The sequence below is a fragment of the Peromyscus leucopus genome, chromosome 6 (assembly GCF_004664715.2).
Source record: "Peromyscus leucopus breed LL Stock chromosome 6, UCI_PerLeu_2.1, whole genome shotgun sequence".
NCBI classification, from domain to species: Eukaryota; Metazoa; Chordata; class Mammalia; order Rodentia; family Cricetidae; genus Peromyscus; species Peromyscus leucopus.
This window is the reverse complement of record NC_051068.1, coordinates 36,559,031-36,571,302: the sequence shown is the minus strand read 5'-3', so window position 1 is coordinate 36,571,302 and position 12,272 is coordinate 36,559,031.

Sequence of the window (12,272 nt, the reverse complement as noted above, 5' to 3'; positions counted from 1 at the left end):
ACTGCCACATCTTACCTCTAGGAGTACTCAGCCTGAAAAGCTTCAGTCAAAAAAGGCTTTAGTTCTTGTCTCCTCATGCCTTATATACCTTTCTCCACCCAGCCATCTCACTTCCTTCTCAGTTCTGGAATTAAAGGCATGTGTTTCCCAAGTACTGGTAGCAAAGGCATGTGCCACCACTGCCTAGCTCTGTTTCTCTCCTAGATGAGTCAATCTCATGTAGTCCAGGGTGGCTTTGAACTCAAAGAGATCCAGATGGATCTCTGTCTCCTGAGTGCTAGGATTAAAGGTGTGTGTTACCACTGTCTGGCTTCTATGTTTAATCTAATGGCTTGTTCTGTCCTCTGATCTTCAGGAAAATTTTATTAGGGTACACAATATATCACCAGACTCTCCTTTTCAAGTATGGTCACCCATTCCTTATAATGCCTTGCTCTTTCCTTTTCAAGCAACTAAAGGCTACTTCTTCCCAGATCACCTTATGATTTTTGCCCTCGTTCAGAGAATCAATACAATCACTACAACTGAGGAATCTTAAGAGTAGTAGTCTGATCTTTGTAGAGAAAGTAAAACTAGTATTTAGGAGGTTGTCCTAGTTAGCTTTAACTTCCAACTTGACACAGCCAGAGGCACCTGAGAAGGGCATCTCAATGGAGGGACGGCTTAGATCAGACTGGTCCGTGGGCTTGTCTGTGAGGAGTTGTCTTGATTGCTATGGTGATATTTTATTTGTATTAAAATGTTATTTGTATGTTAATAAATAAAGTTGCCCGGGGGTCAGAGCTATTAGCAAGCCATAGGAAAGCAGGGCAGTGGTGGCATACGCTTGTAATCCCAGCACTTGGTAGGCAGAGCTAGGTAAGTCTCTGTGTGTTCAGGAATACAGCCAGTATTGGATACACATGCCTTTAATCTCAATACCAACCATAGAAGACCTGGAGGTCTGTACAGACAGGCCGTGCAAGGCGGTCATGTGGTTGTGTTTACAACCAATGAGAAGGCAGAACAGAAACTCTATATAAAGACTTCAACACAGTAAGTAGCTCTGGTTCGGAAAGGTAGGACCACCGCAGGAGGAAGGGTAATGTTTTAGCTCTTAGCTCTGACCTCTTGGCTTTCTTCTTTGCATAGGTTCTGTGTTTCTTATTTAATAAGACGGTTGGTTACATCTACAGATTGCCAGTTGGCATAAGAGGCCCCAGCCTACAGTGGGCAATACCACTCCCTGGGAAGGTGGCCCTGGGCTGTATGAGAAAGCAAGTTGTGTATGAGTTAGCAGTCTGCAGGAGAGTCAACAAGCAGCATTCCTTTGTGGTTTTCTTCCTTCAAGTTTCTGATTGAGTTCTCTCCATAGCTTTCCTCAATAATGGACTATACTTATAGTATATAGCTTATACTATAAGCTAAACAAATCCTTTCCTTCCCTAAGTTGATTTTTGACATAGTATTTTCTCACAGCAACAGTGAGGGAACTAAAACAGAGTCGGAGAATGGATCCTTGATTGGCAACTCACTGTGCAAATTCCAACAAGTGAATAGGTCCTGTCGTTCATCTTTATAATGCAGCCACTGACAGGAATGCCACCAATATGTAAAAATACAAGAAGATGGTCTTTGCAGGTTGCATGTTTATGGATCCAGTAAACTGCTAGCTGCAATAACACTGGAAGCATGCTACTTATCTGACATTAGCTAGCCGTGTTCACCTACAAAAGTACTGTGGATATCGTGATAGATCTGGATACTTAAAATATGGTGAAACATTATGAAACTATAGAACATTACAGGCTCCACTGGGTTAAAACAAGGTTACATATGGCTATGTCCTCCTCCTCCTTCGCTGATATCCCAGACAACCTTGAAGTTATCTTGGAATCCCCACTCGTATCCCCAGCTTTAGCCATTAGTCATTAGTGAATCCCCAGTTATCCCCAGTCATTAGTGAATCCCATTGACTGCCATCCAAAACATACCACCTACACCTTCATGTCTTCCATCTTTTTGTTGTTGTTGTTGTTGGTCCAAACCATCCCATCACCATTTTTTGGTCTCTGCAAGGGGGAACCTCAGATCAGCACTGCAGTACAGCCACTCCATGAGAGTGATTCTTTTATTGACAAAGAAATGCATTTGTCACTGATCCACCTTCTCTTGCTCACTGATGTATCAGCCAGACTAATAATAGTACCATGTACAGAGTGGAACTCAACAAAAACTTTGTAAATTAACTGCTAGCAAGGATCCCATGGACCAGACATTTATAAATATGAAGGTCAAGAATGTTTGTTTCAGTGATTATACATTCCACAATAGAGCAGGAATCACTTGGATCCAGTACTTTTCATGAGTTTTCACTGGAGGCAGTATTAATTATATATGATAAATCAAACAATTAAATCTATGCTTTGGTACAACTTTGCCATCCCCAGATATCTTTTACAGGATGTGTTTACTGAAACTTCTAATTTTTTTCTTTTGTAATCTTGCTTTTCATCTGTTGAATGTCAGTGGGCAATGGCTGGCATTATGTATAACAGTGAATAGTTAATCACATTGTTTCTCTTTAGTGGTGTTATTAAGACATATATGTTATTTCCTACCCTCTGCTTACTAGTATTCTGTGATGATTCAAAATGGATTCTGTCCATGTGCAATTTTAAATGAAGAGGTTTGTTGTATTAAACTGTTAACTGCAGATGGATGACACCTTATTATATTAGCATTTTTTATTTCCATCACCAATGTTCTCACAGAAGCAGCAATTTGCATTTGCACCTACTTTATATTGGCCTTGCTGGCTCTGTATTCATCTCAGCAGAGAGTATATTTAGAAACTAAACAGGCATTAAAAGCAGGATGTTCCTACTGGATTCCAACGAGGTAAACCACTGTAAAATCTTAGAAACTAGAATCCTTTTGCCTGGGCTTTCTAATTACTATTTTTTCTTATCCAAATTATCTGAATAAATGACCTTTAATACCAATCAAAATCAATGTGACATTAACTCAGCCAGTGCAGAATAGGGCTGAATTAAGTAGCAGATGTGGTAAACTACTGAGAAATATGTATGAAGTCATGCAGATACAATGAGGTTATTCTCAGCCTTTCCCTGAGTTCCTAGGTGCTTAAAATTATAGCATGATACCTTTTTATCTTTCTTGTGTGGAAGAGGAACTAATAACATTAAGACCTATCAACTCTGAATTGTTTGGTAAATGAGAAATTCAGCTAAGGCTCACTGGGTCAGATGCCAAATAATAAGATGATCATCAGTGCCCTTGAAGTACAGAGCATGGGCAGATGAAGTGAACTCTATTCACTACAGACAGTATTTGTAGGGCAGTGGAGAGATGCTGAGGTGTGAAAGGGAAGGTCACCATTTACTATCCACAGCTACAAACACACATACACACACAAGAGAGAAAGAGAGACAGAGAGACAGAAAGACAGAGACAGAGAGAGACAGAGGCAGAGACACACAGAGAGATAGAAAGGCAGAGAGGGAGAGGAGAAAAAGGAGGAGTATAAGTAGTAGTAGTATTACCAGGGAAATCCAGGTTCCCCTTTAGGTTCTCAGGTTCATTAATTTAAAAATATTTTTAGGAAAACACTCAGAAGGAAGCTCAAGGTCCATTTTATTAGTGTATGAAAGAAAAGTAGGGCCAGCACACTGAAAATCCCAGCAGCTATCAGAAAGAGGGAGATGGAGAAGAAGAAAAAAGGAGGAAGAAGAAGAAGAAGAGGAAAGGAAACTATACCTTTTGAGTTAGGGTCTGAAAAAGCCAGCATGTTCAGCAATGGAGATGAATATAGAGGGGCAGAGCTTCAGGGAGTGAGTGAGAAAGCCCAGAATGTCAAACCAAACATTAGGCCTTTTGAGTTATAACTTATAAAATTATGGGACAGGTTAAGTGAGCAACTGCATTGAAGGAGGGTTTCTGGGAAGGGTAAATGAATTATTTCATTAAGGGGATAATTATTCCTCCCATATCCTGAGCATGTCATAGGGGAATTAGCCTTCCAAATGAGTTCTCTCTTAGCCAGGCGATTGATTGATTGGCTCCAGAACATTTGATGGGTTTTCAGGGGAGGCAGCAGCAATTACAAAATGATAAATGATAAATCAAACAAGCAATGCTTTATTCTACATGCTGGTACATTAACTCCCACAAAAAGAGACCATAGTATGTCACTTTAGAAAGTCATGACTTCATTCAGGGCCAAATGTAATCTATTCTTTTGACCAGAAGAGAGCAATTTCCCCTTAAAAGTGCCTCTAAAAAGTCCTAGTAATTCTATCTTTTCAAATGCTGTTTTAAATCTTAAGGAGAGCCAAATTTGAATCTTCCCTTTCTAGTGTCATAAGGGAAATAGGAGATGGGATCCAAAGTGGATCATGAGGCAGAATTCTATCCTCAGAGGTCTACAAGTCTGATACCCAACTGTCCTCTCCCAGAAACCAGGCAGAAAAATCTACATCTCCAATGCAGGGTTTAACCTGATTTTTGTAAAAACATGAAGCCAGTCATGTTGACCTAAAGCAAACCTCTTTCCCATTCTCATGCTAAGTGTTAGAGGCAGAGATGCCCTTAAGATCAACTTCCCTCCTCAGTGTCGCCTCAGGCCAAAGTCCTTTACTCTTTTAATACATATTGAGGCTACACTATATCTCCCCCTGTCCACCTGTGTGTTCTAGAGGGAAAAGGGAAAAGAAAATGACAGAAGAAGTGCAGCATAAACCTGGGATGTCCTGTGCACTCAAGTTTCCAACCGAGAGTATGAACATTGGCCCCCCTCTTACACTAGGCCAGACTTTTCTATCTTGAACCCCCTGAAACCCAGCTATCCGGCTTTAGGCATATTCATAGCTCCAATGAGCATTTTTCTTCCAGTGTCCTTGGATTCCTCTGAATATTTACCAATATGTCTCTTTTCAGTAGTTTAAAGACATATCTCCATGCAGCTAGGCCACTCATGAAATGAGAGCTTCCCAGGCTGTAATGTAGACTCCAGAAAAGACACAGAGAGGAGATAAGAGAATCTGTACATGAGTCTTTAGCAAACAGACAGACAAAGGAGTCATATTTTTAATGATCACAGCTTTAGAGTTTGGAGCAGTACTTTGGACACAACGACAGAAAAGAAAATTATGGATGAATTTCACTGATGAATGTTAGAGTCAAACCTCCAATGACATATGTGTACTCAATTTGACCAAAAATTAAAAGAGTATATACTATAATCAAGTAGTTTCATTACAGGGATGAAACTATGGTTCAAAAGTCAAAATCAATTAATAAAATAGGTAAGTAAGACTAATCATCTCATTAGATTCACACACACACATACACACACACACACACACACACACACACACCCTTTTAACAAAACTCAATATCTCTTCAAGACAAGAGTCTGAAAGTGTTGTAGTTTGAATACGATATCCCCCTTCCCTCCCTCCATCAGGGGCTTACAACTTTGTACACTTAGTCCTCAACTGATAGCCCTGGTTTGAAAGTTTGTGAAGCCTTTAGGAGGTACAGCCTCATGGAGGAAGTGGGTCACTAGATAAGTGGGCCTCGAAGCTTTATAGCCTGGATCCACTTCCTGGTTCCCTCTCTGATTCCTGAATATGGGAGCAACATGACCAGCCAAACTCCTGCTCCTGCCATTGTGTCTGGGAACCCCAGTGTTGACAAATTTTAAAATAATAAATGGATTTGTTTTGCATAGGAAATTTTAAGAGAGAACATTCAGGTTAATGTGGAGAAAAGAACTATGATTGTTAAAGAGGAGAAACCTAGGACAATAGGAAACATGTCAGGAGAGCAAACCCCATCCATCAGAAGGTCTATGTTGTGGACATCCAAATTAGTTTAAAGGATAGAAGCCTGAACTGGATGGAAAGGAAAGTGGAAGGACATAAAGGGTGATGGAGGAGTAAACATAAGCAAAGTACAGTGATATAACTTACAAAAATGTCATCAACTCACTATGTTGTATAGTCAGTCAAATTTTAATAGAAATATCATGAAACATATTAAATATTAATCTCATATTTAAAAAATTAATATGAAGTCCAAACTCACACTACCTCAGAATCTGTGGTTAAAGCTAATGCTTTTCGAGATAAAATGCAACCATGTGTTTAGGCTCTAACCTATTATGTCTGGTATCCTCACAGGAATTATAGGTCGTGATATGGAGTCACACAGAGAAAAGGCCATGTGAAGGCAGAGCCATATCTATATGGAAGCGAGAGGCTTGGAGAAAGCCAATGCTGGTCTCAGACTTCAAGACTCAGGAAGGATAGCTGGCAACGTAACTACAGAGTGATAGTAATTCCCTGTTGGTTAGTCCCTGCTCTCTGATACTTGATTGTGAAAGACAAAAGAAAAACAACTGTATGCCTCCACAGCCATCATTTGCCTCACTCTCTAGGTCAGGGCTCTAAGTCTCAGTGAATGAAGAGAAGTGTCTTAGCCCACACCAGGACACGAGGTAGGCACTGGCAATGAACATCCAGGCTTCCTCACTAAATTCTGTGGTTGTGTATGGATCCCTCCTCTCATCTGAACACTCAGAACCCAATGTATTTATATTTTTAGTGTTTTTCTCCTGACTGAATAAAAGCCAACATACTAAAAAAGAAAGAAAGAAAACCAAAGCAGATGAGTGTTCACAAAATTGGAACCTCCAAAAGGGTGTTTTTCTTTGATTGCAATTCACAGATTTATTAAAAGAGGGTACTTCCCATATAGACTGCCAGTCTGTTTCTAAAGGTTCCCTTTCCTTTGGAAGGCAAGATGAAGGAGAGCATGCCAATGGGCTAAACTTGTTTGTACAATATGGTGATTTGCTGCAATTCAACGTGACTGCTTTACATAGTTAACTAACGGCTGTGGCCATCATTCTGAGGAGATCTGTACTGGTAAACTTGACCAGGTGCTGGCTCCTCTTCTGCCCTGTTTGGTTAATTCTCTCTAATTCACATGCAGGTTTACACAATGAATCCAGTTGCAAACAGAAATTATTACCAGAGATTGCCAATTAAATCACCTCCTGCAAATTACTGTATATTGGTTGTTTTCGGCTTAATTCTGTTTGGATTATACACCCTTAGTCTCAGTCTCAAGTGGAGAATGTGAGTTGCTTTCTATCCAGGGTGTAAGAGAATAATCTAAGCGGGTTTTTAATTATTTAAAATGGTCACCTAGCTCCAATATTTTTTTTGAAGCAGCTCTTTAAATCATTGATGAGGGTGTCAGTCCTGCCATCTGGGCAGCACATTAAAAAGAAAGAAAGAAATGTATGCAAGCTTTCATCACTTGTAAAAGTGTAGACTCAGACTTGATCTTACTAGAATCAGATTCTAGGCACTCAGTAACTCGAAGCAAGGGCAAAGAATGAGGCTCATACTTTTCCGAAATTTAAAAACTTGATCCTAGACCTACTTCCTCCTTGGTTCCTATGCCATGTCATACAATATTTGTTTGTTCTTGATAACAGTATTGGAGGTGAATGGTTGTGATAGCTTTCTGTAACTATTAACAAATTCCCCAAGCTATTAAACTGGTAAAGAAGGAAGATTCATTTGGCGCACATAGTTTTGAAGTAGTTTCAGGTAAATTGGTCACATTGCTTATTATTCTGTAGTAAGGCAATACATTATGTTGTTGTGAAGGTAAAAACAAAGCTGTTGACATTGTGGCTGGGAAACATATACATGAAGAAGAAGAAATGGAAGGAATAGATGAAGGAAGGAAGGAAGGAAGGAAGGAAGGAAGGAAGGAAGGAAGGAAGGGAAAATAAAAAACATACCAACAAAAGTAGAAAAAAAACCAGATCGCAGCATCCACTTCAAGGGAACATCTATGTTTTATACTCTGCCATTAGCACAAGGTGGGAGACCAGGTCTTTAACATACATTAGCTATACACAAAGGTAATGTTGCTACCCACCCCAACAGATGGAAAAATTTTTGGTATCAGCTTTACACAGCTGTGACCAAATCCCTGAGCAAGCAGCCTAAGTGAAGGAGAATCTATTTTAGCTCATAATTTAAGAAGTTTGGGTCCACAATTGCTTGGACCAAATATTACAGTAGCAGAGGACTCTTACACCTCATGGTGTAGAGAAAGGAAAGACAGAGAGAGACAGAGGCAGCCAGGGAGGGAGACAGAGACAGAGACACGGAGACAGACAGAGACAGAAAGAACATCAGAAGGCCACAGAGAGCATACACCCCTTCAGGTTCTGTACCCCTAGTGTGCTGGTTAGTTTTTTTTTTTTTTGTCAATTTGACAGAAGCTAAGGTCATCTGGGAAGAGGGAACCTCCATTAGATTGGCCTGTGAGCAAGTCTGGGGGGGGTGCATTTTTCTTGATTAATATGGGAGGGGCCAGCTCACAGTGGGTGGTGGTACCCTGGACACCTGATGGTCCTGAGTTGTATAAGAAAGTAAGTTGAGCAATCTATGGAGAACAAGCCAGTAAGCAGCATTCCTCCATGGTCTCTACTTCAGTTCCTGCTTCCAGGTTCCTGCCCTGGGTTCCTGTCCTGACTTCTCTTCATGATGGAAGTGTAACAAGAAATAAACTCTTTCCTTTCCAAGTTGCTTTGGTCATGGTGTTCTATCACAGCAGCAGAAGGCAAACTAGGACATGCTATAACCTACTTCCTCCAGTCCAGCCTTACCTCCCAAAGTTGCTCAAATTTCTCCAAATTATGCCACCAGCTGTGGGCCAAGGCCTCACATCACAACTTTATATTGAAACCATAATACCTGTGGTGGAGGGATTCATATGACTTCTCAGCTCCAGTGTATCTTTGTCAAGACTGATTCTGGGTTGATCTGACACAGATCCTGTGGAGTTTTCTAAGCTATCCTGTCTGATCTCATTTCCTGAATTACCGAAAGTGCTTTCAAAAATAATTTTTTTGAGGATCCAAAATCCCTGTGAGGTAATTCTCTATTTTGTAGTTGAGAAAATCGAATGTTCCAGCAACTGACCTCAAATAATTCAGTTGGAAATGGCCTTTGACAGCGTTCTTTCCTATTTGAAGGCCACACACATACGTATACTTGTGCATCTGAACACGCAGGCTACACAGGGACATGCTCCTCTTCCAGTTTGCTTCATACCTGGGTAAAAGCATCAATCTATGTGTCAGTCTCACTGAAGTAAAGGATGGGAGCCATCTAGCATTTCACCCCTGAGGGCCATCTATTCAGAAGTCATTTTATTAGCAATGAAGAAAATGGTTAAAATATCTCTTAGTGAACTATTACCTAGAGAAAGTACATGTGTATTAAGTTCAACTTCAAAGCTCTCTCTCTCTACTGGTACACTTCACCATTTATTCCTACCAGATAAAATGAAGGCTACCAGAACTGGAGAGATGGTTCAGTAGTTAAGAGTAATGGCTGGTATTGCAGAGAACCCAGGTTCTGTTTCTAACACTCCCATGGCCTCTCACAACCACATGTGGCTCTTTTTGCAGGAAATTTGGTACCCTCCTCTGTCTTCTATGGGTACTGCTCAAACATGTCACACAGATATACATGTAGGCAAAACACTCATATACAATTTTTTTTAAAAAAAATAACGCAGACCACTTTTTTAAATTAAAAAATTCTGATCCCAACAACAACTAATTTCTAAGTATAAATACATTCCAGACATTGCCTGGGACACACTTACACTAGAAAGGTATTATTTATTTATCTGCAGCAGTTACCAGCTTTGCTCAGTTCCTCTTAGGGCATGGGATTCATGATCCTTGTCATACACCCTGCCTTGATTAAAGATCTGGGACCTTACCTCTGTTCCTCCACTCATAGCCCTAGCCTCAGGGCTCTTCCATCTCAGGCACTGCAGCAGAGTCCATTCTACTATCTCTGGAATGTTCTCTCTTTGGAGCTCAGCTCCTCCAGCCACCACACTGAGCATGTGCAGCTTAGCCAAGTAGAAGATAGCTGATTTCAGGCTGTAACATACAGATTGGTTCTCATGATCGTGGCTTTAGGAGCTAAACAAATCTAGTATAATGATATGATTCAGTGGCCAGAGAAGTGTCTAAGCCATTGATTGGAATGCCCAGAGATGTTTTTGAGAAGGTACTAAGTCCTATTTGGTACTTGTCATGGTTATCTATAAAGTTTTGTGTCTTGAATTCAACTAATTCCCAATATATAGCTTTATTATCTCCCTTGTACCTTGCTTGGATTCTACTGTAATTCTCTCTCTCTCTCTCTCTCTCCCCTCCCCTTCCCTCCTTTTCTTCTCCCCATCATCTACTTATTTACCTACCTATCTATGCACATGAAATACATGAGCAAGAAAGCATACGAATATTCCCTAGAAGTAATTTTCCCTCTACCTCTCCTATTTTTACGGATGTCTTCCTATGGAAGCACCCACAACACAATGTTTTAAAATTCATTTTGAAAGTTAACATGCAAAACTCCTGGATTTCACTGGAGCACTCTCATCTGTTCACATCATTGAACTTTGCTCATATCTGCTCCCTCCCCTCCCATGGCCATCCCTCTTCTGCCAACAGCCCCCTTCTTTCACATCTTATCACACAGTATTTTGAAAGCAGCCCTAGAGCTTGGTAGCACTGGAGCTGTTGACAATGTTCTTGGCAGCAACCAGTGGCGTCTTTGCACCTTCTTTCTGTCCACTACTAGTTTCCCATGTTCTGCCCCCCGCCCCGCAATTTACTGCTCCTAGAGACTGGGGTTCTTTTTTCTGTCAGGACACAGCTCTGAAAGCTTGCTGTTTGTTGAGTATTCTGTACGAGAGTTGGTTGTAGCCACTTCTCTGAGTGTCTCCTTTCTGGGAATCCCCATGTACTGGACATTACTAAGCCCTCCTTTCTTAATCTATCTTTCACTGCAGGGCCTCCAGCTGAGAATTAAGAATGACAGCCACAAAGTTATTTTTCCAGTCTTAGCTCCATCAATAAATACTGACACTTGTTTGATCGAAGCAAGAAGTTCCCCTTTGAAGCCTAGGTCCCTCACCACTAACACATCTTTAATTTCTACCCCCAGTTGCTGCTTTGGTCCAGGAAGGCACACTCTCTCCATAGGTCTGCACATGTAGGAATATACACACAAATAAGGGAGGACTGTGGAACCTCGTGCTGTGTGCTGCTGCTACATACCTCTTCTTTGATTATCATACTCTTTCAGGCTGAGACTTGATAACTTATTAGAATTCGTGGAGTCTCTTCGTCATGGAAAAAACACCTCATCAGCATGAAGGAGCTGCTAGCCTGGTAACATTTGGAGCCTCTCAGTTACTTAGAGAGTCTCATAATGCCGCTCTCCACTATGCTATTTCTTTGAGAACCTATGCATTTTACTGATTGCATCTAACAAAACAAAATTGTTTTGATCCCTGATCTGTGTTTTGGCAGGTCTTCTGATCAATCAGATAATTTTGATTTCGGTGACAGACCTTAAAAACTAAGTCCTACAAAGTAGGAGAACCAAATCTCAGTGTCTCTGTACTACAGTGTTTCTGTGACACTGTCCATGAACTCTGCTCTGATGAAATGTGAATCTGTTGTGCCCGTGTTGTGAGACACCCCCGAGCAAGACCACCACAGTGCCGATATCCGATGCAAAACACACAGGGGTTTATTGATAACAAGCAAGCCCAGGCTTGGTCCATGTCCAACACTCCGACACAGCAGGTGGAGGAGGCTGTCCCTGAGCTCTCAGAGTGACTGGTTTTGAAAGGGAAAAACTATAAGCAGGGTGGTACAAGCCTTTGCATTATATGATTGGGTGAGGGTGTGTAACCTTTGAATTTACTGGTTAGGGGTTACAGTTATCATTTTTGGGCAGGCCTGGACAAGTCCCAGGCTTTGTCCTTGAGCTGCCATGGAGGCTGGCTGGCCTAGCACGTATTGACTGTGGGGGCTGACTCAGTGGCCCAGGCTCGGTCCTTGACTCATGCACATAGCTCTAAGTTGGTGAGGGGTCCCAGACAGTAAAAAAAATGGGCTGAACCTTGAGTAGTCAGAGTACATGCAGAAAGGGAGCTACTGCAAGGACTGTGTTCATGGCCCTCCCAGAAACTGCTCACTCAAGTCTCAGGAAACTGAAATTGAGGCCTGATCTCTGAGAGAAGACTGAGCAGCCTGATATGGCATCTGCTTGGTCCTTTCAAATCATCAATATACACATCTTATATCCATATATTCGTCATATATCCATCAATGTTCTCTAGAAAAACAGAACTAATTACATATG